This window comes from Zeugodacus cucurbitae, chromosome Y, assembly GCF_028554725.1.
Source record: "Zeugodacus cucurbitae isolate PBARC_wt_2022May chromosome Y, idZeuCucr1.2, whole genome shotgun sequence".
In the NCBI taxonomy this organism is placed as follows: domain Eukaryota; kingdom Metazoa; phylum Arthropoda; class Insecta; order Diptera; family Tephritidae; genus Zeugodacus; species Zeugodacus cucurbitae.
Genome location: NC_071673.1, coordinates 5,883,151 through 5,910,203, shown reverse-complemented (window position 1 = coordinate 5,910,203; position 27,053 = coordinate 5,883,151). Strand labels below are relative to the sequence as shown.

Genomic DNA, 27,053 nt, shown 5'->3' with positions numbered 1-27,053 from the left:
ATCAAAGGTGATTTCAAAAATTTGGTCTCTGTGATTCAAGTATACTTTAGGTATTGCAACTCTGCACTGTTGCACTCGCTTTTCCCGGTTGAATGCCGTGTTCTTATCAACTTCCTTCTTTGTACATTGGGTAGATATGTGACCCAATTCTCCGCACTTGTAGCAAGTTATGTACATTTGATTTTTCACGGTGACCATCGTGTTCGCCATGGTCCATCCAATGCTTGAGGCAGATGGCCAGATTCCACTTCTGATGTCGGAATATTAATGTCTTTGTTAGACATCGTTATAGCGCAGCGGGTTTCGGTTTCACACTTCTCACTTCACAATATTTTAATTGCACTTTACAATATTAATTATTAACACAACTTCACTATGCCAAGTCTTCCAAGACGACTGACTCTACGTCGTTTTCTTCCTTTTTGTGCTTACCATCGAACCACGCTCGACGATAGCGACACCACGCTGTCGCCCCGCTAAAACGGTACTTCTTGAAGAAGCGACATACAGACAACCACACTCGTTGATAGCGGCGCCACGCTGTCGCCCCGCTAAATCGGTACTTCTTAAAGTGACAACATGCAGCAACCAATTACAGCACAATTAACGGCTGTTGCAATACTGAAGAACTTAGTCTTCTAATGAAATTCCCTAAACTGTGTACACATACACTCACACACGCATACCAATATCCACACACCATTAGGGTGCGCCGACATATATGTATTTGAACTGTACGTATGTTTATATCTAAATGTACAAAGTTGAAGTGAAACAAAAGGGATTTTGGGATGGCGGTAGTATTCCTACTTAAATAAATAAATCAATAAATTATTTATTAAATAAACCAATAAAATAAAATATATAAAATTAAAAGTATTTGTTTCTTAATTGCAATTTTTTCGAATAATTTTTCACAATTTATTGATCGCTTTTCCGCAATTTTTATCGATTTTCGTACGTCAAATTAATGTCGTATTTTTTGATTTGGCTTTTCGTTATTTGGGAATCGATATTTTTTCGTTTTCGTGATTTGATTCCCAACATTTTCAGAAGTTATTCTGTTGCCAAATAAATTTTTTTGAAGTTATAACGGGTGATTTTTTTGAGGTTAGGATTTTCATGCATTAGTATTTGACAGATCACGTGGGATTTCAGACATGGTGTCAAAGAGAAAGATGCTCAGTATGCTTTGACATTTCATCATGAATAGACTTACTAACGAGCAACGCTTGCAAATCATTGAATTTTATTACCAAAATCAGTGTTCGGTTCGAAATGTGTTTATCGACAAATTTTGTTCAGCGATGAGGCTCATTTCTGGTTGAATGGCTACGTAAATAAGCAAAATTGCCGCATTTGGGGTGAAGAGCAACCAGAAGCCGTTCAAGAACTGCCCATGCATCCCGAAAAATGCACTGTTTGGTGTGGTTTGTACGCTGGTGGAATCATTGGACCGTATTTTTTTAAAGATGCTGTTGGACGCAACGTTACGGTGAATGGCGATCGCTATCGTTCGATGCTAACAAACTTTTTGTTGCCAAAAATGGAAGAACTGAACTTGGTTGACATGTGGTTTCAACAAGATGGCGCTACATGCCACACAGCTCGCGATTCTATGGCCATTTTGAAGGAAAACTTCGGAGAACAATTCATCTCAAGAAATGGACCCGTAAGTTGGCCACCAAGATCATGCGATTTAACGCCTTTAGACTATTTTTTGTGGGGCTACGTCAAGTCTAAAGTCTACAGAAATAAGCCAGCAACTATTCCAGCTTTGGAAGACAACATTTCCGAAGAAATTCGGGCTATTCCGGCCGAAATGCTCGAAAAAGTTGCCCAAAATTGGACTTTCCGAATGGACCACCTAAGACGCAGCCGCGGTCAACATTTAAATGAAATTATCTTCAAAAAGTAAATGTCATGAACCAATCTAACGTTTCAAATAAAGAACCGATGAGATTTTGCAAATTTTATGCGTTTTTTTTTTTTAAAAAGTTATCAAGCTCTTAAAAAATCACCCTTTACTTCTTATACGACTTCGGAAAAGGTTGCGATAATTGTTTAACGCTTCAGTGGAGAGGGAATAGCGTTGAACAATTAACGCGAGAGAGAAAGAGAGAGAGTGAATGAGAGTAAAGCAGAGAACTTAAAGCACTTGCCATGCTTATGCTATTTGAGCAGTGGTCGGCACGAGAGAAATTGTGACAGTGAACAATTGAACAATGTTTAAATTTTTGGTTGGTGACATATTCACATGTGTACGCATATGTATGATTGTATGCTTGCGCATTATTTGTTTTTCTTTCGTTTCTGTTTCATTTCTGCGAATTCTCAACTATTTTGTGTGACTTTTTGTTGAAATACTCTGCGTTGGCCGTTGAAAAGTTAAGACTATACTTCACAGGATCATTTCTGTAGTCAGTCTTTATTTACTTTCTTTGCAAATCAAAAGTATTAGCACCCGCTATGAGGAGGTATATCGTTTTATATGACAGCGTGAGGTTTATTAACTTAATTTCTAATTTTGTCTTGTGACATATTAGAAATGATGTTTCTTCGATGATCGCTCGGTTACAACGGACAAAACGACTTCTAAGTGGTGATTTTAATGAATAAGTTCCAATGTTTTATACAAATAATTATATATAATAATGCAGTCAATAGGTACAGTAGAGCAATTCACAATCTGGTACAAATGGTCTTGCATAGTTGCAATTGCAAATTCGCTGTATATTTTGTTAGTGTAAAAGCAGGAGGATGGGATCATATGTAGAAGCTCACGCAAGTGAGGAAAGTTTTTGATTGTCATTCACTTGGGAGTGGCCAGAAACGATTCTTCTCCACATGGTTCAAGCAGCTCACGACTTCCGGTTTTAGACCAAGTATCCTCTGGGTAGTCAACAGACATCCGTTTGAAGGCGAGCTAAAGTGAGAAGGCGAAGCCCGCTTATGCGGTTGTGCGTAGGGTTTGGGACCCACCACATAAAAACACCCCCCAATGAAAAATCTACGAAAGCCTCGGATGAGACACCCCCCTTTTGATGACGACCCCTGCAAACGTTTTAAGGATAACGATATAAGGGCATGCACCTGGAATGTCCGGACCCTTAATTGGGAAGGTGCCTCTGCCCAGCTGGTTGATGTCCTCATACGACTCAAGGCTGGCATCACCGCCATCCAAAAGGTGCGATGGACGGGACAAGGACGCAAGAAGGTGGGTCCTTGTGACATCTACTACAGCGGCCATATAAAGGAGCGCAAATTTGGTGTTGGATTTGTGGTGGGAGAGAGACTCCGTCGCCGAGTCCTGGCATTCACCACGGTGGATGAACGTCTTGCCACAATCCGCATCAAAGCGAGGTTCTTCAACATCTGCTTTTGACAGCACGAAAAGGAGCTGCCTTTATGCCGCGATGTCTGAATTTGGTATCCCCGCAAAACTAATACGGCTGTGTAAATTGACGTTGAGCAACACCAAAAGCTCCATCATGATTGGGAAGGACCTCTCCGAGCCGTTCGATACCAAAGAAGGTTTCAGACAAGGTGACTCACTATCGTGCGACTTCTTTAACCTGATGCTGGCAAGAATTATAAGAGCTGCGGAGCTAAACAGAGAAGGTACAATCTTCTACAAGAGTGTACAGCTCCTGGCGCACGCCGATGGTATTGATATCATCGGAAGCAACAACCGCGCCGTTTGTTCTGCTTTTTCCCGCATGGATAAGGAGGCGAAGCGAATGGGTCTGGAGGTGAATGAGGACAAGACGAAATATCTCCTGTCATCAAGCAAACAGTCAGCGCATTCGCGTCTTGGCTCCCACGTCACTGTTGACAGTCATAACTTCGAGGTCGTAGATAATTTCGTATACCTGGGAACCAGCATCAACAACACGAACAATGTCAGCCTCGAAATCCAGCGCAGAATAACTCTAGCCAACAGGTGCTACTTTGGACTGAGTAGGCAGTAAAGTCCTCTCTCGACGAACCAAAATCAAGCTCTACAAGTCGCTTATCATTCCCGTCCTGCTTTACGGTGCAGAAGCTTGGACAATGTCAACATCAGATGAGACGACAATAGGAGTTTACGAGTTATACGACGACATTGACATAGTCCAGCGAATAAAAAGACAGCGGCTACGCTGGCTAGATTATGTTGTCCGAATGGACGAAAACACTCCAGCCCTGAAAGTGTTCGATGCAGTACCCGCCGGAGGAAGCCGAGGAAGGGGAAGGCCTCCACTCCGTTGGAGGGACCAGGTGGAGAGCGACCTGGTTACACTTGGGATCTCCAACTGGCGCCGAACTGCGAAGAAGAGAGAGAGGTGGCGTCGATTCGGCTATAATCGGCTAAACAGTTTCAACGCCAATCACATACATCACATACAAAAGCAACAATATGTCTCGCTCATTTGCAATTGTAAATATGCGATACCATTTGCACCAGATTGTGAATTGCCCTAGTATATATGTATATATAATTACCGTTGTCAACTGCAGGTTCGCAAGCTTTTGCAGATATTATCGGAGAACCAGTAGAGTATAGCGAACAACCGGTACTCCTTGCGGGAGATTTCAATGTAAATTTCTCATTGCCAGAAACTGAACCATTACTGGCATTCCTCAGACAGAAATTTCATTAGAAATGATCAATGGAAGAAATGATCCTACTACAAAAGGAGGTACGACTGCGGTATTCGCGAGAAATATAATAAAATAGATGTAAGACATTTCATATCGTATTTTAGTTATCATAATCCAATTGTAAATATTATAATAATGATAATTGATTTGAACTTTGTTTTATAAAATATGCATAATAAATTTATAAAATGTGAATTTAAGAAAGTGTTAGTCACTCCACCATATTTTTAACCTTTCCCCCTCGCTAGTTTTCTTTCATACAAAATGATATGCATTTCTTCATCCCCCCGTAGGGACTCCAAAGAGGAGAGATTGTTTGAAGATTGAAGAGATTGATGAAGACGACATGTCCTGAGGGCAGTTAGAGGACATTATCGTTGGAACGATACTTATGCGGAATTGAACACGACCGCAATACCAAGGAAATTCGAAAGCTAAAAGTAAATACATGATTTCAAGAATATACAAACGTTAACAATTTATTTCACTTCAATTCAAATCGCACAAGAATGAGATGGAATAACAATGTTGCACACTGCTCCCAATAGGTCGTATGTCATGTGAACATCCCGGTCCCCCTAGGCGGATTAACTGCCTAGGAGCTTCTGCAGCTGTTCGGAAATCGATGGAATAGCGTGTGGTGTGGTCTGGTACAGTATTGTCATGAACTGTCGGCCCAGCACTCGATAGTGGCATGGTCATCTGCCAAGCAGTTCATGCAATGCCCGTGCGCTCTTGCAACTTGCTGCCGTTGAGCGGGCTTCATGCTCTTGAAGATAGTGTATTTCTTCAGGGGGTGTGGGCGATGGCATTAGCTGCATAGAATTTTGTTAGTTTGCATCATAAGTTGGATTATGTGATTTGTGATATTTGAGGTATTGTAGATACGTATATATATATATATCTACTAGTAAACCCGGCCACGCTTTGCTGTGAATAATTTATATACATATATCCATATATTTATACATATATTTTTTATTTTTTAATACATATTTTTTAATTCATATATTTATATGATATTCGTCCTGTCCTTGCCAAAATTTTAGAGGAGATTGAAGTGTGTCAAATGAGCGATGTAGATCTGAAATAATGCTGAGAGTATTGTCCTGCTGTGTGATTTTTATTGATCGATTTTCAACAGGATCACCAACCATAATAACGAAACAAATTACGTCACACAAAAAACATTTGCTCAAACAAATTTTTTTCCACAAAAACAAATTCAAATTTCAAAAAATACAATCAACTACACGTATATAAACAAACACCTGCCGCAATGTAAAAATTTTCAAAAGCCAGCTATGATATGCACCCAGAAACCAACAAATGAGAAAATATACATACAATCGTAAATATATTCAAACATTTGCGGTAATGTAAAAATATACAAAGCCAACTACAGAAAAAGTATACACGTATGTACTGACAAATTTTATCTACACACACAATCGAACATATATTGAAATTGAAATATTTTTATGAAAAAAACACACATATATACACACACGTATAAATGAATATACAGTATACTCTCGAAAAGTAAATTCTCAGAAAGTAAATAATCGCGGAAAAGTTAATCACCTTTACGATTACACATGCACCACGAAAAAGTAAATTTTTTAATTTACTTTTCAGAGAGTGTGATAAAAAATTCGAAACGAAGCAAGCGGCGTTTTTTCGATGTTGCAAAAACACTTACTCTCTTGCTTATCCCGTATTTTTAGTAAATAAACTCTGCTACTTGATCCACTGGTTTAAAAATGAAAACGATGCAAATCAGGTGTCAGACTTTTTGCATTGTCGTACAAAAATGGTCAGAAAATATATTGCAAAAGAAAAAAAACCACAGGAATATATTTTTTCTCTTTATAGTAAATACATATGTATGTATGTAAATGTAAATATGTTTTTCATGTAAATCCATATGTTTTATTGAAGCAAATAATTGAATGATTTTTTTAAGTTTAAAAATGCATTTAATATTATAAAAACAGATAATTTATGTATATATTTGAAAAAAAAGTGCATAAATATGTATCCAAAAGCGCTAGAAAACTACGACAAACCACAAACTAACCTACAGATATTCAAATGAATGTACTCACATCCAAATAATATAAACTTCAAACAACGCATTTTCATTTAATGTTTTTAGCAAGTGGCAGCTTTTGTTATGACAGCCTAAATACTTGAAAATTTAGAAATAAATGTAGCGCCATCTATTGTAACATAGCGCACTTAGCGCCACCAACTGGTGGATAGCTCTTTGCTAATCATAAACAAATAATTTGCAATAAATAAATAATGCGACTATAAGGAGAGTTATAAACTATCCTATCTTTCAAGTTGGACCAAACTGCACACAGTGTTAAAAATTTCATTAAAATCGGTTCAGTAGTTTAGGAGTCCATCGAAAACAAACACCGAGACACGTGATTTTTATATATTAAGATATATATATATTTGCTTTATTCTAATCGCGCTTGTTTGAATTTCTGCTGGCGTGTATGAATTGTGAACGATTGTATTTCGGATTTTGGGAATGAATTTGATTAATTTTTCGATTTCTGTGTTTGTTGTTTTTCATTGTTTGGAAGAAAACATAATTTAACGAGTGGTCGAGTTAATATGCCGGTTTGCGTTCGTACATTGTCTACTCTTATGTGACCATCGGATCCTGGATGAACCTTTTCGATGCGGCCTAGCCGCCATTTTGTTGGACGAAGGCATTCGTTCTGGATGATAACGCATTCTCCTGCATTTGGTTCTTTCTGGGTGGTCTTCCATCGATATCTCTTATGAAGATATTTGATCATCTGAATTCATGATGGAGAATCTTGATTCTTTCCCATCGATTTGTTAAATTAAGTGAGTCTCCTTCTGTCTCAGGTATTGCGAGAAGAGGAGCTCCTCTGAAAAAAATGACCTGGTGTGAGGGCTGTGAAATCGGAGGGATCTTGCGAGAGAGGTGATATAGGTCTTGCAAGTAGAACAGCTTCTATTCGAACGGGTAGTGTGGTAAACTCCTCATAATTGAATTTATGTTTACCTGCCGTTTTTTCAAATGGGACTTAAAGCTTTTTACTGCTGATTCCCAGAGTGTGCCCATGTGTGGAGAACATAGGGGTATAAATTGCCAATCGATCCCTTGGAGTGCATATTTATTGACAATTTCAGGGGAGACTTCTTTCGTGAAGTTTATATACTCCCTCTCTGTGGCTCTTTGGCCCCAACAAAGTTTTTCACATGGTCGCTCATTATCTTTGATGGAAATCCGAGTCGACCGACAAAGCGTGCAAATGCTGCAAGGAAAGCCGCAGTAGTCAGATCTGAACATAGCTCCAGGTGTATTGCCTTTGTCGTAAAACATAGAAAGACAGCCACATACCCTCTTCTAAAAGAGGAAGACCTTAACATTCAGGCCTTTATCTGGAAAGGTCCAGCAAAGTCAACCCTAGTGATGGTAAAGTGTAGAGTATAATTGCAGCGTTCAGGTGGTAAGGCTGCCATTATCTGCGTACGCATCTTGTGTTTGTACATAGTACACTGTTTACAAGTGAAGATCGTTCTTTTTGTTTGTGGCTTTAGTCGCGGTATATAATATTCTTGTCGGACCATTTGTTGCATCAAGCGATGCTATACCATGCAGTGTAAGCTGGTGGATATATTAGAAATAAATAAGTAAAATGGGATTTCTCTGGAATAATGATGGGATGTCGTTCATTGTAACTAAGGCTGGAGTTCGCTAGTCTTCCATTTGCCCTGAGTAATCCCTTAGCGTCCAAGAATGGGTTTACGACGAGAAGTGAGCTTCTCTTTTCTAGAGGTCGTTTTCCAAGCAACTTTGACTTTTCTGGATTGAAGTAGAGAGTTTGAGTGTATGTAATAAGACTAACTTTAGCATGTTGCAAGTCGGAATACGTTAGTTGCACGAAAGAATCAATGGGTATTCCTTTCATTTTTTGTTTAAGACTTTGGTTGAATTTGTGTATGTAAGCGACTACCCTTAGTGCTCTAGGAAATGATGAAAATCGATAGAGAATATCGTCCTCTTCGGGAGTGATATGAAAATTTTCAATTCTCCGACTTTCTGGCGGTATTATATTCCGAGCAGGAGACTTTGACCAGAACTCTTGTGATTCTGTTAGCCATGTAGGACCGTTCCACCAGAGTGTAGTGCTAGTGAGGTGACGTGGTTTACGACCTCTTGTCCCAAGATCCGCTGGGTTATCTGCGCTTGCAACATGTTGCCATTTGGCTAGGCCAACTAAGTCTAAGATTTGCGATATGCGATTAGATACATAGGTCTTCCAGGTATATGGTGGTTTTTCTAACCATGCTAAAACTATTTCTGAGTCTGACCAAAGATATATTGTATGATCAGTTAATTTGAAATGGGTTTGAAGTATAGAAATTAATTTTGCTAACAGAAGAGTGTCTTCAAAGGTGCAACTGAGTCCGTACGTATATAGTTGCGCATTAAACCTTTTCAGAGGCATCACAGAAACCGTGGAGTTCTGCATTAATGTTAGGGATGAAATTTACCCATCGAGGGATTCGTATTCATGATATTGTTTGTAAATTGTTAGCAAATTGAACCCATTTAGTTAAGCGTACAGGTTTTACCTGTTCATTCCACTCAGTGCCATCTTGCCACAATTCTTGAAAGAGAATTTTTGCTTGTATCATTATTGATCTGTTATCGCATTCCATTGAATCCCTGGAGTTTTGGTTGTACTAGCCTTTTCATATTTAAGGAAGTCTGTATCCAATAAGTCTTCCTTTTTTATATATTTTATTATTTGATGTAATTTTCTTTAGGGGAACGCTGGTGAATTAAGTGCTTTGATCCCTTGAAATAGTGATTCGCACGCTAATGGGATACTGTGGCTACCTGATAGAATGTCGTCCACGTATGTTTGTGTTTGCAACACAGAAGATGCTAGAGGCAAATTTGTTTCACATGTTTTTGCCACTTCATGTAATGTTCTGGCCAAATAGGGTGCGCAATTGATGCCAAAAGTAACTGTTTTGAGTCTGTAGTCGCTAATTGGACTATTGTTTGATTTGCGGAAGACTGTGCATTGAAAACGTATTTAAACATGCGCCAAGTTAGAATTAGCGACATTAGATCAGGTTGTAATGTTGGCTCTGTGTATAGTACATCATTGAGTGATTTGCCTGAGCTCGTACTCTTTGAGGCATTGAAAACTACTCGTACTTTTGTTGTAATTTTATCTGGATGAGAGACCCCAATTTTGATGACGACCACTGCAAACGTTTAAAGGACTACGAATTAAGGGCATGCACCTGGAATGTCCGGACTCTTAATTGGGAAGGTGCCTCCCAGAAAAGGGATGGACGGGACAAGGACGGAAGAAGGTGGGTCCTTGTAACATCTACTACAGCGGCCATATAAAGGAGCGCAAATTCAGTGTGGGATTCGTGGTGGGAGAGAGACTCCGTCGTCGAGTCCTGGCATTCACTCCGGTGGATGAACGTCTAGCCACAATCCGCATCAAAGCGAGGTTCTTCAACATATCGCTGATTTGCGCCCACGTCCCGACGGAAGAGAAGGACGAAGTGATCACAGTTACCTTCTATGAGCGCCTAAAACGTTCCTATGAGCGTTGCCCCCTCCACGATGTCAAAATCATGCTTGGCGATTTCAACGCTAGGGTGGGTAAAGAAGGTGCCTTTGGCACAACAGTCGGAAAATTCAGCCTCCATGACGAAACATCACCAAACGGTCTGAGGCTGATCGACTTCGCTGGGGCCCGAAATATGGTCGTCTGTAGTACCAGATTCCAGCATAAGAAAATACATCAAGCTACTTGGCTGTCTCCTGATCGAAACGCGCGGAACCAAATCGATCACGTTGTGATAGACGGAAGACATGTCTCCTGTGTTTTAGACGTGCGTACGCTCCGAGGACCAAATATAGACTCGGACCATTATCTGGTCGCAGCGAAGATACGCAGCCGCCTCTGTGCAGCAAAGAATACCCGTCAACAAACACAAGGAAGGTTCGACGTCTAAAAGCTGCAATCGCAACAGACAGCCACGAAATACTCTACTCGACTTGCACTCCTGCTCTCTGAGAGCATTCATCAGCATCTCGGTATAAGGGAGCTGTGGGACGGCATATCAAACTCCTTACGTACAGCTGCAACCGAAACCATTGGTTTTCGGAAAAGTCAAAAAAAAAACGGGTATGATAAGGATTGCCGTCTCACAGTGGAGAGAACACACACAGCCTACCTCGCAAGGTGAGTATGAGGAGCTTGACAAGCTGGCCGACAGGGGTAATGCTCGAAAATTTTACGAAAAGATCCGGCGACTAACTGAAGGTTTCAAGACCGGAGCAAACTCCTGTAGGACCCCCAGAGGTGATCTAATTATTGATGACCAGAGTAAATTGAGTTTGTGGAGGGAACACTTCTCCAGCCTGCTGAATGGCAGTGAAAGTACAACAACAGGAGATGGCGAACCCGATTCCCCAATCGACGACGATGGAGCAGGTGTTCCATTGCCCGACCGTGAAGAAATTCGAATAGCAATTACCCGCTTGAAGAAAAATAAGGCGGCGGGTGCCGATGGATTACCGGCCGAGCTATTCAAACACGGCGGCGAAGAGCTGATAAGGTGCTTGCATCAGTTTCTTTGCAGAATATGGTCGGAAGAAAGCATGCCTGACGATTGGAATCTCAGTGTACTCTACCCAATACACAAAAAGGGAGACCCCACAATTTGCGCCAATTACCATGGTATAAGCCTCCTCAACATCGCGTATAAGGTTCTGTTGAGCGTATTGTGTGAAAGACTAAAGCCCACCGTCAACAAACTGATTGGACCTTATCAGTGTGGCTTTAGACCTGGAAAATCAACAACAGACCAGATATTCACCATGCGCCAAATTTTGGAGAAGACCCGTGAAAATAGGATCAACACACACCATCTCTTTGTCGACTTTAAAGCTGCTTTCGACAGCACGTAAAGGAGCTGTCTTTATGCCGCGATGTCTGAATTTGGTATCCCCGCAAAACTAATACGGCTGTGTAAGCTGACGTTGAGCAACACCAAAAGCTCCGTCAGGATCGGGAAGGACCTCTCCCAGCCGTTCGATACCAGACGAGGTTTCAGACAAGGTGACTCACTCTCGTGTGATTTCTTTAACCTGATGCTGGAGAAAATAATACGAGCTGCAGAGCTAAATAGAGCAGGTACAATCTTCTATAAGAGTGTACAACTACTGGCGTCCGCCGATGATATCGATATCATTGGAAACAACAACCGCGCCGTTAGTTCTGCTTTCTCCAGACTGGATAAGGAAGCGAAACGTATGGGTCTGGTGGTGAACGAGGACAAGACGAAATATCTGCTGTCGTCAAACAAACAGTCAGCGCATTCGCGTCTTGGCTCCCACGTCACTGTTGACAGTCATAACTTTGAAGTTGTAGATAATTTCGTCTACCTGGAAACCAGCATTAACAGCAATAACAATGTCAGCCTGGAAATCCAACGCAGAATCACTCTTGCCAATAGGTGCTACTATGGACTAAGTAGGCAATTGAAAAGTAAAGTCCTCTCTCGACGAACTAAAACCAAACTCTACAAGTCTCTCATATTCCCGTCTTACTTTACGGTGCAGAAGCGTAGACGATGTCAACATTCGATGAGACGGTACTAGGAATTTTCGAGAGAAAGGTGTTGCGGAAGATTTATGGTCCCTTAAACATTGGCAACGGCGAATACCGCAGACGATGGAACGTTGAGCTGTATGTGTTATTCGACGACATAGACATAGTCCAGCGAATAAAAAAACAGCGGCCACGCAGGCTTGGTCATGTTGTTCGAATGGACGAAAGTGCCCCAGCTCTGAAAGTTTTCGATGCAGTACCCGCTGGTGGAAGCCGAGGAAGAGGGAGGGCAATTGGTATAACCAATTTGCGCCAAACTGCCAGAAGGAGGAATACGTGTCGCGCTGTTTTGGACTCGGCTATAACCGCGTAAGCGATGTCTACGCCAGTCAAGAAGAAGAAGAATTTATTGGGGATTTTTTTAATACCTTCATGAATTATTTGAGGTATTGAGTCACTGCCTAATAATATGTCGATTTGCGATGCGGTATGACAGTTCGTGTCTGCTAACTTCAGATGTGAGCATTTTTCCCAATGTTTTTTATTGACTTCATAGCTTGGAAGCAGATTTGTAAGTTGCGGTAGAACGATTGCTTGTGCATCTATTCTAATATCCGCACTTGGAGATACTATGGTGATTGGGCATATTTTGTTTGAATTATTCTTCCGCCCATTCCCGAAATTTTGAAATTTGAATGTTTTATTGGCAGTTTTAGCCGATTTTGAGCCTTTGAAGATATAAAGGATCTTTGAGAGCCTTGATTTATTAGTGCTCTTAGTTTAAATAAATCACCTTTATGTTCAATGGTGGTGACCGCAGTGGGTAAAAGAATTTTGTTTTCATTTTCTGAATGAAGCGGTATTTGATGTTTCGGGATTACTACATGAAGTTGTAGCGACTAACCCCGTGGTTTTTTGAAATTGATTTTGCTTCATAGTTTGAAAATTGGTAATATTAAGCAATGAGTGATGTCTTCATTGACAATATACACAATTGAATTTGCTTTCACAGTCTTTTGTCATACGATAGTTTGATAGACAGTTTTTGCAAAATTTGTGTTACCGGACAAGATTGTTTCTATCTGAAACCGGTAATTTTTTGAATCTCTCGCAAGATCTTAACTTATGACCTCCCTTACAAAGTTTACACAATGATTGCCGTTGATTATTTTGATTTGAAACGAATGTGTGACTTTTATTGGCGTATCTATTGTATTGCATATTATTGCTGGCTTGAGGCTTAAACGAGGTTTTACTCGACTCCTTTTGATGACTTGATAGATTTATATTTTTTGTTGCCCCACTCAGCTATCTCGTATTGAGTAGCGAGGAATGTTTTCATTTGCTGCCATGTGGGCATTACTCTTCTATCGTCTAGTGATTGTTCCCATCGTAGTAACGCAGACTCAGGGAGTTTTTCTGCACAAATAGTTACTATCATATGGTCCCACTATTCGACAGGAGAATTTTATGTTTTTAACACTGGGATGCAATTAGTGACCCGGAAGGACGGCCATTTGTCATAACATCCAGTAAATGCCTCTATCTAGGTCTTCTTTTGTTGTTGTGACTACTCTTGGAGGGGGAGTAGTGGCGCTATTTGGCCTTAATACATTTAATTGTTCGCTTATCATTCCCTTTATTAGTTCGTTTTGATCACTTCAATTATTTAATTTGGCTGTTGCCGAAGCTTTCATGTTTTCTGGGATTTCGCTGCCAGAAGGCGTGCCCATTATTCGTGGACACTTTCGAGATTTACCTTTAAAACCGATTCCGTAATGTCAGCAATAGGGGAAGCTTTAAATTGTGTGCAATAGTTTATAAAAGTATCACTTTCAGTGATGAATCTTGATAATAAATGTAGGATAGCCCTTCAAATAAACGCACTTGGTTCAACTTTATAATTAACACACACTTTATTTAAAATACATAAATGTTAAATGTTCATGTATAAACTGAATATGTGAAGTCCGTCCGTTTGACCGTCCTATATGTACGATGACTGTTTAACGACTGTGTTCTTGTCCTGTTTGTTAAGTTGGTCGTGCCCTATCAGTGCTGCCTATTGTCATAGGTCAGTGTTGCCCTTTTGTAAGTGAGGTGAGTGTGCGTACGTATTAATAGGTGTGTCCACTACGTGTTGTCCTGTCATCGCTTCCCACAATCGGCCATCCTGCACTTTCATTCGACCCGAATGAAGGATCAAATTTTTTCATGAATTCTGCGACGGTAGTAGTGCGTCCGGGTCCTTCGTGATCTCCAACTTTCGCAACTTCGTATCTGCCTAAAAGCTCTTCCAGTTTTGGCATTTCAGCCACTCGCATTTCTAATCCAGTTAATATCTTGTACGGCGATATTTTTGTACTACGCGGTGGAGTGTTGTTTATAGTCTGTTGTACGCGTTCTACATGTTTGTACCACTCAGCAGGACTTTCGTGGCATAATTTCGATATCATAGGTATCACGATTTTGTGTATTCGCTCAACCTGTCCGTTCCCCCTTGGAACACCCGTCGCAATTGTTAGATGCTGAATACCTTCTTTCACACAGTACTCTTTGAAAAGAGTTGACGTAAATGCGGAGCCTCTGTCGCTGATTATGCGCTTTGGATTTCCAAATACCGACGACTGCTTCCTAAGTCTGTCAACTACTGCCTCTGCTCCCGTGTTTTTTGTTGGATAAAGCCAAACAAATTTGGAAAATGCGTCGACAACCACAAGTAAATAATTATAAGATTTCTTCGACATTTCCATAGGTCCATCGTGGTCGACGTGGTATGTACCTAAAGGACAGTCCTCCTTGTTAATTGGATTAAGCCAGCCTTCCTTTTTCCCTATTTTATTTTCGTTTACCAAACATTCGATACAGCTTTCTACTACGCGAGATGCTTTCGCTTTCAACTGTGGAATATAATACGTTTTCTCCACTATATCTAGTGTTTTCTTACTGGAGAAATGACCTTGTTTATGTGCAATCCTTATCACTTCCTCCTCCATGAGTGAAGGTACTACTATCAACTCTTTGATGGGGTCCTTGTGTAATATGCCGTATTTCATGTAGTAATCCTCGTATTCGTCCTTTTCTAAAACCTTCCGCACAGCTCTAACCCAATTGTCCTCTTCTTGAGCTTGCTTTAACCGGTGTCGCAATGAATCTTCCATGAGTAGACAGGAAACTCTGCTCAACGCGTCTACGTGCCTCATTTTAGTGCCACTCCGATGCTGTATTTCGTAATCAAAATCTTGTAAATACATCGCCCAGCGCGAAACTCTTAAGGGCACGTCTCGTTTCTTCATCGTCATGGCGAACGCATTACAATCGGTTACTATTCGGAATTTAATACCTATCAGATACACACGCCATTTCTTGAGTGTTTCGATGATGGCTAAGACTTCGAGTTCGTACGAATGGTAAAACTCCTCACACGGTTTCGTCTTCCGACTCATATACTGGACTGGATGAAAGTTCTGATCATCTCTATTCCTCTGCAATAGTACTGCCCCATATCCGAATTTCGATGCATCTGTATGCACCTCGGTTACTGCTTGCAGATCGTATAACGTTGAAACTGGCGCATTTATTAGTGCCGCTTTTAGTTGCTGGAATGCTGTTAGTTGCTCATCACCTAGTTCATATCGTACATCTTGTTTCAACATTTCTGACAATGGTCTCGCAATTGTTGCGTAACTTTCGATGAATCGCCTGAAGTACGAGGTTAGTCCAAGGAATCGTTGCATAGCTTTTTTATCACGTGGCAGCGGGAACTGTTTGATGGCGTTCGTCTTCGCCTCGGATGGTTTTATGCAACTATTCTTGATGATATAACCCAGGAACTCAACTTTCCTCACCAGAAACTGACACTTGCTCCAATTGATTCGCAATCCACTAGCTGCAGCTGTCTTCAGCACAACGTCCAAGTTCTTGATGCCCACGAATTCGTCTTTGGAAGGAATTATAAGGTCATCCATGTACGCAATCACAATCCCATCTTTTATCAAATCTCTGAATACGGCTAGAATGAATCTCGCAAACACTGCTGGTGAATTCCAAATTCCAAATGGTACATACAAAAACTCATACTGTCCGGTACCCGTAACAAATGACGTATATTTTGTGGATTCGGCGCTTACGGGCACGTGAAAAAATCCATTTACCAAATCAAGTGTCGTATATACCTGGGCACCTTGCAAACACTCGACTACTTCATCCATCAATGGCATCGGGAAATTGTCCCTTAGTATTTTCGCATTCAATCTCCTATAATCGCAACATATCCTCTTTTCACCGTTCTTTTTAGGTACCAGAACAATTGGTGATGCATATTCCGATGTGCTCCCTTCTTCCAACCATCGTCCAACTTGTTCATCGACCCAAATCCTATCTACGTAGGATACTCGCCTCGGCCTCTCGTATACCGGCTCTTCGTCTTTCATTACAATTTTCATCTCGACAGGCGACTTCACGTTCTTCGCTGGTCGATACTCGGTTATCAACTTATCTATCATCACCGCATGTGTGTGACTGAGATGCTGCAGATCGATATGTGATGCTACACTCATATCAGACGCCAAAAAAATGTCTCCAAACTCGCCAATCAATTCATCAATCCGATTCTCATCTTGTGCCATACTGTTCCCCTTCACAGCGCATACATCGGCACTTCCGTATAATGACGTTGATGCCTCGCCACGCTTCATACTATCAGCTCCTTGGGCTCGCTTATTAGTTGTTGACTCTGCAACTAAGCGCTCCCTTACGCTTACACTGTACTTTTCCATTGTTCCACTCGACCCTCGTCCATGTTTGTGAAGTCCACTATCTTCTTCCACGTGCTTCTTTGACTCTGATTCTCCTCCGTACCTCTTGATAGCACCATCCGACACCTTGCTGTGTCCACGCAGTTCGCTGACTGCCCTCACGTACTCTCCAGTATCACCATTCTCGGGTATGTCGTGCCTTCTATCGCACATCACGTGTTCCTTCAAAACACCCTTCGACAACTTACTGTGTCCATGCAGTTCTCTGACTGCCCTCACAATCTCCTCAGTACCACCTTTCTCGTCGTGCCTTATATCGCACATCATGTATTCCTTTGAAACACCCTTCGACACCTCACAGCGTCCACGCGGTTCATTAACCACGTCCACGTGCCCCTTGGCACCAACTTCTTCTCCACACGCCTCAGATGAAACTTCTTCGGTACAAACACTTCTACCGGTCTTCTGCTGCACTCCCTTTATCTGCTTCGACCCTTTCTTGCAAAATTTAACGTCTTCCTCAGTGACTATCAAATCTACTTGCTTCAGGATATCATTCCCTATCACGACATAATAACTTAAATCACGTTCATTTGCGACATGAAACTTAACTTCCAAAGGTATATTGTCTATAATCATTGACATCGTAAAACTGCCCATGGTTACCAATTCGCTGTTGCCAATGCCAACTAGATACTTCTTTTCGTTACTTAATTCAGCATCAAACCGTAGCATCAACAAAGCATCATTCCGAATTAGACACAAATCGGAACCAGTATCAATTAACGCAGACATCGTTTGGGGCATCCTATTAGGTGCCGTAAAAATCAAATCTTTGAATAATAAATTGCTGTTCCTGCTTATCTTCCTCATTGTATTCATACCCCCTTTCGCACCCCTTTCTGGCTTGTTGACTTTGACGAAAGTTTTACATTCGGATGCTTTATGTCCTTCTCTTCCGCAACTGTAGCAGGTGAATCTGCCCTGTGGACAATCTCTAGCCATATGTGAACTTTCTCCGCATCTAAAACACTTCCTATCTCCGGGATTGAAATTCGATGTTATTCTGTTTGACGACGATGATTTGAACGGATTTGCAAATTGGAATGGAGGCTTTCCAGCGTTGATTCGTTCGTAAATTTTGATCTGCTCCTTGAGATCACCGATAGACCTTGCTTGGTATAAATTGGATTTATTTACTTTGGAATCCGGAATACCATCGACGAAGTACTCTATAAGGCTGTGGTCATCTAAGTTTATAGGTTTCCCGATTTCCATCAGAAAATATAGGTATTCACGCATATCTTCGTTCTGTCGTTTACGCCGGTTCCTCAATGTACGATGTACATCAATAACTGATACGGTGGTACCAAACTCGCTCTTCAATGCTGATTTCAACGAACTCCAACTACAAATACCAGCTTGACCACGTACGAACATTTTTGCAGCTCCCTTCAGTAATTGCTTTTCGTAGATATATTTCTGTAGCTCACTCCACTGTACTGCTTCCGCATTATCTTCGAAGTCTTGCAGCCATTGTTCAAAATTAGGCTGTCCTGAACCGCTAAATGGAGTCATGGAATCTTCCACATCACGAAGTGTAAACATCGATCGCTCTACAATCGGTGTATTCACGCTACGTCTACTACCGGCGTCATCGGCCTCATCCTCGCTTGCATTCAGGCCGAAGTGTTCCAGCAATCTGTCCTGCAGTACGGTTTTCCGTCCACTAGCTACTAATCCCAACCTTTCCAAGTTTTCCCTAAGTCCGTCCACAGTCAATGCTAAAATCTGTTCGCGGTCCATTGTCTTACAATGCTTTTACAAATTCAATTACAAAATCAATATCAATACAAATTAAGGAAGAAGTGAAATATTATAAATTTTAAATTTTATATACGTATTAGAAATATAAAATTCCGCAAATTCTTGAAAATTTTTACAAAATGTTACAAAATATGGTTACAAAGTTTATTAAAATTATTTTGAATAATAATATTGGAATAATGTTTGTAAAATGAAAATGAAAAATTGAATTACAAAATTTATTAAATTGAATAATATTAGAAAAATGAATATACAATTATATGGCCTTACTTTATTCGCCTCAACTGTACTTGTGAATTGTTTTACAGTTGTCCTCTTTTGGTTACCGCTACTGTAGTTCTTCACTTCTCTGCTTTACACCGCTACGAATGCCTTGTACAAAAAATGCGTACAAAAAAAAATTTACGCTGCTCATCCGCTTCTCTGCTTCTAATCACTGCATTTACCGCTACATTCCAGGCTTTTCTAATAGGCGTCCGTTATACGTCTGTATGTTTTTTTTACACAGTTACTTTTGCTTTTATATGTAAATATGTATATTTTGCAAAAGTACAGTTCTTTTCGCACGTTTTATATTTTTGATATAAAGTTAAAATTTACACATTGACGGAAACGTTTTTATTATCCAATAACTTTACGCGCACTTCACATTTGAAATATAAAAAATTGTCAATTTAAAAGTTTTTTTTTCCCCGCGGGGCTACCATCCCACTCTGACACCATATATGTAGGATAGCCCTTCAAATAAACGCACTTGGTTCAACTTTATAATTAACACACACTTTATTTAAAATACATAAATGTTAAATGTTCATGTATAAACTGAATATGTGAAGTCCGTCCGTTTGACCGTCCTATATGTACGATGACTGTTTAACGACTGTGTTCTTGTCCTGTTTGTTAAGTTGGTCGTGCCCTATCAGTGCTGCCTATTGTCATAGGTCAGTGTTGCCCTTTTGTAAGTGAGGTGAGTGTGCGTACGTATTAATAGGTGTGTCCACTACGTGTTGTCCTGTCATCGCTTCCCACATAAATGATATTTTTTGTTTTATACTCTGCTTTGAGCGTGTAGCTTCTGCAGGTGGGCCTTGTGGTTTATCTTCATTAGCCATTTTAGGAAGTTTTTAGCTTGAAATTATTTGATTCAGATCAAATACAAATGGGAGTTATTCTTGTAATAGAATTTATAAGTAATTAAATGTATGTATATAATTGCAGTTGGTATTGTCCAAGATTTGAGAGAAAAAAAAGAGAAATTTAATTTTTTCAACCGCAGTATTTTATGTAATGAATTCTTATATTTCATAATTTAAATTTTTGTATATATTTTTAAACCGCTATTACCGCCCAAACCGATTAAATTTTAATTTTAATAAATATTCGAAAATTATTGTTTATTTAATTATTGTTTTTTTTTTTTACACAGTGTTCGTACATACATCTGTATCTTGATCACTCGCGCTTAATTTGTATATTTGTATCTAATGAGTAAAGAACGCGAACGAAAAGGAAATCGTTTAAGCAAAAATGTTTGTATGTATATTTGAATGTGCTTGCATATGTTTATGCTTAATGCATATAGTTATTGTTTTTGTTTCGTTCGTTTCGCATAAATGTTATATATATATTTTTTTTATAGTAGGGGGAAGCATCGAAAGCCGGAGTCCGGAACTTTAGTCCGCTAAACCTAACCTACTCCCAACATAAGACTCTCCCACGGGACCACCGGATAAGGTATTACTTCGTGGGAGTGACAAGATATTTTAAGTCTCCTCTATAGCGCGAACTGACTGACGCCTAATCTGTTGGAGATGTCTCAGTTATGTCATGGTTAATGCTGCTGCTTCGCTAACAGCTTTCCATTTTTTAGAGGACTGACACATAAATGAAGTCAAATTTTCCACCGTTAAGCTACCACCTAATGTTGTTTTCACCTTTTCCCTTATGCTTGAAAAGCGTGGACAATAAAAAAATACGTATTCCGAGTCTTCTACAGATTCTGCACATATTGGTAGCTTCTGAAGCACCCGTGACCACTTAATATTTGGGTCAGGTGGAAATCCAGGTCCCCATGCTCCCTATGTGTGCACGAATGGATGTCCGGTATTAGTCTATGGGTCCACCGTCCTTTGGTTGACTTTTGGTCTCAGAGGGGACGCTGATAGTTTATACAGTCGAGCTAGTTCATCACTGGATATCAATAGGCGGCATGCTGGCTAAAACTTCAGCAGCATCACTGGATATGATTCGGAAAGCACTAATTACTCGGATTGCCGACAGTCTATGTACTGCGTTGATTGGTGTAGCATACGCCTGGGTCCATATCAGAGCCGCATACAAAATTTCGGAAATCATCGCCTTTGCAATTAATAACCGTCGACTGGAGCGGATGCAGCCTCTATTCGCCATCATTTAGATAGAGCGTTGTATATTTTATTTGCTTTGTTTGAGGTGTGCGCCAAATGCTCCTTGAATTTAAGTCTAGAGTCTAGTATTACCCCAAAGTACTTTAACTGTTGCTGTGAAGTAATCTCACAATCCTCTATAGTGAGAGTTATTCTTTTTTCAATTTTCCGTGTGCTTATGAGCAAGACTTCAGCTTTATGCTCTGCTAGTTCCAAACTCTTGGAGGAAAACCATTGCCGTAGGCCATTTATGCATTCATTGCGTTAGCTCCGTAGGTCATCAAGATGCTTTGCCACTGCTACCACTACGACATCGACGGAATATGCTATTCATTTCACGGTTTTTGGTTGGTGTCTTCGCAGCACCCCGTCATACTCATTATTATTTTTATTAGGTATTGAGGGACGTGCATTTCATGTAAAGCTTTGATTATATTTGTCCATTTCGCTGAATTGAATGAATTCTTCACATCCAGGGTGGTGAGAGCACAATATTTTTTGGTTCCACCTTTCCGTCTTTTACCACTAACTGCATCCTTTGCAGTGTTAACGACTTCTTTTAGTGCGCCGATAGTGGATCTCCGTTTTGTGAAGCCCTATTGTCTTTTCGATAACCCGCCGGCTTCCTGGAGTGCAATCTCCAAGCGGTTTCTTATTAAGCTTTCGTACACTTTTCCCAGTGTGTAGAGCATACACAGAGGTCCATACGATGATGGTTCTTCTGGTGGTTTCTTTGTTTTTGGAAGTAATACCAAACGCTGAACTTTCCAGGAATACCCCTTCTTTTATGCATGCGTTGTACATTTTAACGAGCAAGGTGGGTTTTGCAGTTATTGCTTCCTTTAGAGATATGTTGGGTATACCGTCTATTCCAGGCGCTTTGTTTTTGATTGGTTTTGATTTTGTTGGATATGTCCAATAATTCCTCTTCTGAGACTAAGAGGGGTGACCCAATTTTATATTTTCGTTATTCAGCATAGCTGATCGGTTCATCCTCTGGAAATAATACTTCGACAATTTTCCTCATAAACGATGCGCTTCTAGTTGGCTGCGACTTATTCTTAAATTTAGACATACAAATTTTATCGTTCCGCCAATATACTGGCCTTCGTTTGGTGTAATGTGTTGTCCGGCGCATAGTTGCGTCGCATGCTGCTACCAGTTCTTTTCTAACTGCTGATACCAGGTGGGCTGCGTCTTCGCAAGGAACATTTGCTGCACGACAGGCAGTCACAAAAAGGTCAGAATCAAACTCTTTTTGCTTCCAGCCTCAACAACAGGTGTAACAACTGTTCCTACTGAGGTTTCCCGTCTCTCCGGGTAACGAGACTTCTGTCATTATCGCCATGTTGTCGCTATTTATATATATGTCTTCCGCCCTCCAGTTAATACGCCTGCCGAGTGCGTCATTCGCAAACAAAAGATCAATTATGGAACCTTATTTCCCTTTCTGAAAGGTATTTTGCGTGCAGCTATTCATGATACTCAGGTTTATTTTGGTACTAGGCGCCCACGATGATTTGTGCTTCTGCTTCCCTAAGCAGTCGACCATGCGTTAAAGTCGCCCGCTATTAGTATAGGCGAGGAAGTTCTCGAATTCTGTGATAGAAGCACTGGGACGAGCGTAGCAGCTTACGATGTACATATATACCATACAAATTCGCCCATGTGAAACCATTGGGGATACTCTGGCAGAGGACATAAAAGGTTGTCCTTTGCAGGACCATATTGCTGCCTTACCAGTTACGTCTGTTATCCAGGTGCTTTCCGAACGCTGAGAATATTGCTCACTTAGTATGGCGACGTCAATATACTTTTCTACTACAGTTTGTTTCAGCAATTATTGTGCTGCAGCGCAGTGATTTATGTTTAACTATAAGATCCTCATTTCTTAAGTGACTTCAATATCTCCTGATACTTGGGACATGTCGTGCTCAAGGCTGAATGTTCCCCCTTGCAATGCATGCAACTCGGGGTGTTAGTGCATACCATTGCAACATGTCCTTCGGTTCCACAACGTGTACAAAGGCCGGACCTGTCGGCTGGGTTACTACAGTTGCGTGCCATATGGCCCAGCTGAAAACATCGAAAACAGAATAGGTGCATGTTCGCGGAGGCGGCATATTGACCACCCAATTTTAAGGTAAATATAGTGGTTGTTATTTAACATAAACTAGGTTTAATTAATACAATTCCAGGAGCACCTAGTAAACACATCTAACTCACTCAAACACTACTGTGTATCTATATCATATATGTATAATGCCCGGTTTCACAGTCAGTGCTTAGGTTGTGCTTAAGATAAAACAGAAATATTGCGTTTTACAGTTCATACTTAAGTTCTATTTAAATACTGAAAATCGGAGACTTAAGCAGTGCTTAAGTAACAGCTAATTTTTGTTTTGAATATTGACTTATTTGTCAAAAAAATAAAATAAAAATTATTTGCTTAAAAAATTTTTGGAATTTCTTGCATTCAATTGGTGCCCCCGCTTGCGGTGAAATTCGGTGACTTTTATTTCGTCGCAAAGTTATTTTTCATCAACAATAATTTCAATTTCTCAGATGGTATTTGTAAATACATACCGGCCACACGTTTTTGTGGCTAAGGTATACATTAAATTAAGTTGGTCCAATCTTGGCTTCGGCGACGATATTGATTACTCGAGGTTGATTTATGTTACGCAGCATGATTACAACTCACACTACTTTTAATTGACTACGTCATCCTGGTTAGTAGCTGTGTCAACTCTCTTGGACCGAAATTCTAAATTGTCGCATTAAGATCATCGATATTTTTTTTACCACCAATATACGTCATTCAATCAGTCATTTATGGTTATCATATTGAGGTTTCATGTCAGGAAAACTTCTCTTTCGAGTCAATGAAGTGAAAGAAATCTGTTGGAAATGCTATTAATCCATCTAAGTGTCAACTGCCAACTATTTCTACAATCGCAATTTGGTATTGTTGCAAAAACACTCATATGTTAGTTGTTAATTGGCGATTCTTTATGTGTCGCCACAAATTAAATGATTTTAGGCATGCGATTAGCCCGTTAGTAACAGTTGATCCAGGAATAATTGGAAGAGTCTGGCGTAAATCACCTACTAACAGAATCCTGGCTCCACCAAAAACGTTCATCGACAATCAAGATCTTTTAAAGTCCTGTGCAGTACCTCCAACGACTTTTTGAATATTTGGAAAATTTTCGTTAAAGCGCTATTTTTGACGATTTTGCTGACTGGTGTTTCGTTCATTTGCAATTTAGGAGTAATTTCAAGGCCGAATGTGCCGTATGTTTGCCTACTAACAGGTAGTGTCCGACCGATACCAAATTTTTGGCCGATGCCGATGCCGATGCCGATTAATAGGCCAGTTGGCAAAGAATCGGCCGATGCCGATGCCGATACCGATTCTTTCATCAACAACTATATTTAGAAAATTAGTATAGTAACAGAATAAAAACAAAGACAAACAACATCACAAAATAAGGAAACAACTCAGTTTATATGAAGTTGTTAGGAATATATTCAACTTTAGTAACCTTTTTACATTTCTATGTTTCAGTTACTCATTCGGCCGGAATCAGCAGTTGGGGAACAATTTTTTTTGGTACCTCCCAAGACAACCCATAACTCCTTTACTTTTCAAAATTTTTGTAAAATAAAAATCTTAAAATATAATTGAAAGTACACCTTATTATGTCCAAAAAACTTCGAAACATTTGACTGAATACTTTGTTTAAAAAAATCTTTCAAAGATATGACTTTTGTCATTTATATCTCGCATTATGAAAGGCGGCAAATAGTGCTAGTGACACAATAGAAACTTCGGAAGCTTGTTTGGGAGGTTCTTAAGTGATTATTACTTGACCCCGTCTATGGCAAACTTTTAAAAATAGATTAACCTAGTTACGAATGCTTCTTTAATAGTGGCCTTAAGACATTATCTTCAAAATCTCAACAACTTTAATCAAAACTGTACATATTTGACATAAATCGAACGTTTCTAAATTAATGCAAAATTATTCAATTTCAAAAGAATCGGCTAAGAATCGGCCAAATATGGCCGATGCCGATACCGATGCCGATGCTTAATTTTGTGGCCGATACTGACCGATGCCGATACCAAGGTCGATTAAGCGGTCGGTCTCTACTAACAGGTGCCAAGTCGCCCCTATTCCCGTTAACCTTGGTGGTGAAAATGAGTGAAATTGGTTTTGGAATTACATCAGCCCTCATATACTATATATGATGATTTTCTATTGGACTTTATGTCGAATATGTAGGTAAAATTGTGTGTTATCTTAATAAAATTACATCAATAAGTTGTGAGAGTATAAAATGTTCGGTTGGACCCGAACTTAGCCTTTCCTTATTTGTTACAAATTGTTTTGGGCTATCGACACAACCTTATACAATTGAGCAATAACAAAAATATTTTAACAAAGCAACAATGACAACCTTCAAATTATAATTTTTTGTATTCTCTTTTATATTTTTCTTGTCAACTCGAATAAAATTCTCTTATTATTATCTTCATCGACATTTTTTCATATTTACTCACTTTCTAAGCTTTTTCTGGCTTTCCACTAATATTTCAAGACTAAAATTAGCCAGATCGGTTTGGCCGTTCTCGTTTTTTTGCGGCACAAACGAACAGCAATTCATTTTTATATCATATTATTATCAAGCGACAATTATTTTTAATTCCGCACAGGACCATTCAAAAATTTCAAAATTTTTAACTCGTGATATCTTTTGAATGGTATGTCAGAATCTAATAATTCAAAAAGTTATATAAAGGTTTTGAAACGCTCTTAAATAATAAATCATTTATTTCGATAAGGATTAATACTAAGGTATGAATAAAGAGCCTTTTCAAGTAGTGGTATTTTAATTAATTTTTTTATATAAAATCGCTTATTGTGACAAAACTATAATAGTTAGAGGTATGATGTCGCGACGTTTTTTGTAGATAATGATAAGTTCTACAAAATTGTAGTACATCACTTTGTTATATCTTCAATCGTTTTCGCAGCATTCGCGATTAAAGAAAGTTTTTTGGTATTTTTTATCCAAACATATTTTTTACATTATCGGAGTTTTGGTAAGGAACCCTATTTTTTTTAAACTAAATATAGCCTATGTCACTCAGGGATAGTATAGCTTTTCAACGGTGAAAGAATTTTTCAAATCGGTTCAGTAGTTTCGGAGCCTATTCGACACAAACAAACAAAACAACAAACATTTCCTCTTTATAATATTAGTATAGATAAGCATCGACTGTGAAACGCAAATGACTACTCAGTCAACAACAATGCTTAGCTAAAATTTTATTTGGGCACAACTTAAGTACGAACTGTAAAACCGGGCATAAATGTATGTATTTAGGTAATGGATAAGCATTCGACATGAGCGCGGTAATTTGCAATACATCCCTACCAGAGAACGGCATTTGCTGAATGAAAAACATTCGTACGCGCTCAACAGCCGAATAATCACAGTGTTCGGATCAGCCGATCAAACTTGCCTGAGCTCACATTTTCGTTGTTGATTTTAAATTCACTCGTGTGTGTGCAATTTTTTGTTTCACTCCGAGTTTGTTCGGCTCATGTTCAATATAATGATTTCGGGCGCTTGCTCATTCGGTTCAACAATCATTGTTTTGAACAAGAACAACACTCAACTCGCAAAAATGAACTAGTATGATTTTACTCATGCGCGCAGCAAGCGGCACTTTTTCTGCACAGATGAAATGTGAGAAGAAGAAC

General features: G+C 39.7%; 1 protein-coding gene and 1 non-coding gene across 9 annotated transcripts in view; one reads left to right on the top strand and one right to left on the bottom strand.

Annotated features, from left to right (window-relative positions):
• Positions 1–27,053, bottom strand: part of LOC128923552 (protein rtoA-like) — a 2,411,103-nt gene that overhangs the window by 284,317 nt on the left and 2,099,733 nt on the right. The gene's annotated exons all lie outside the window — the stretch shown is intronic.
• LOC128923586 (small nucleolar RNA U3) lies at positions 2,391–2,604 on the top strand. The gene has a single exon (XR_008472360.1). It is a non-coding gene; the product is annotated as a small nucleolar RNA U3 (small nucleolar RNA).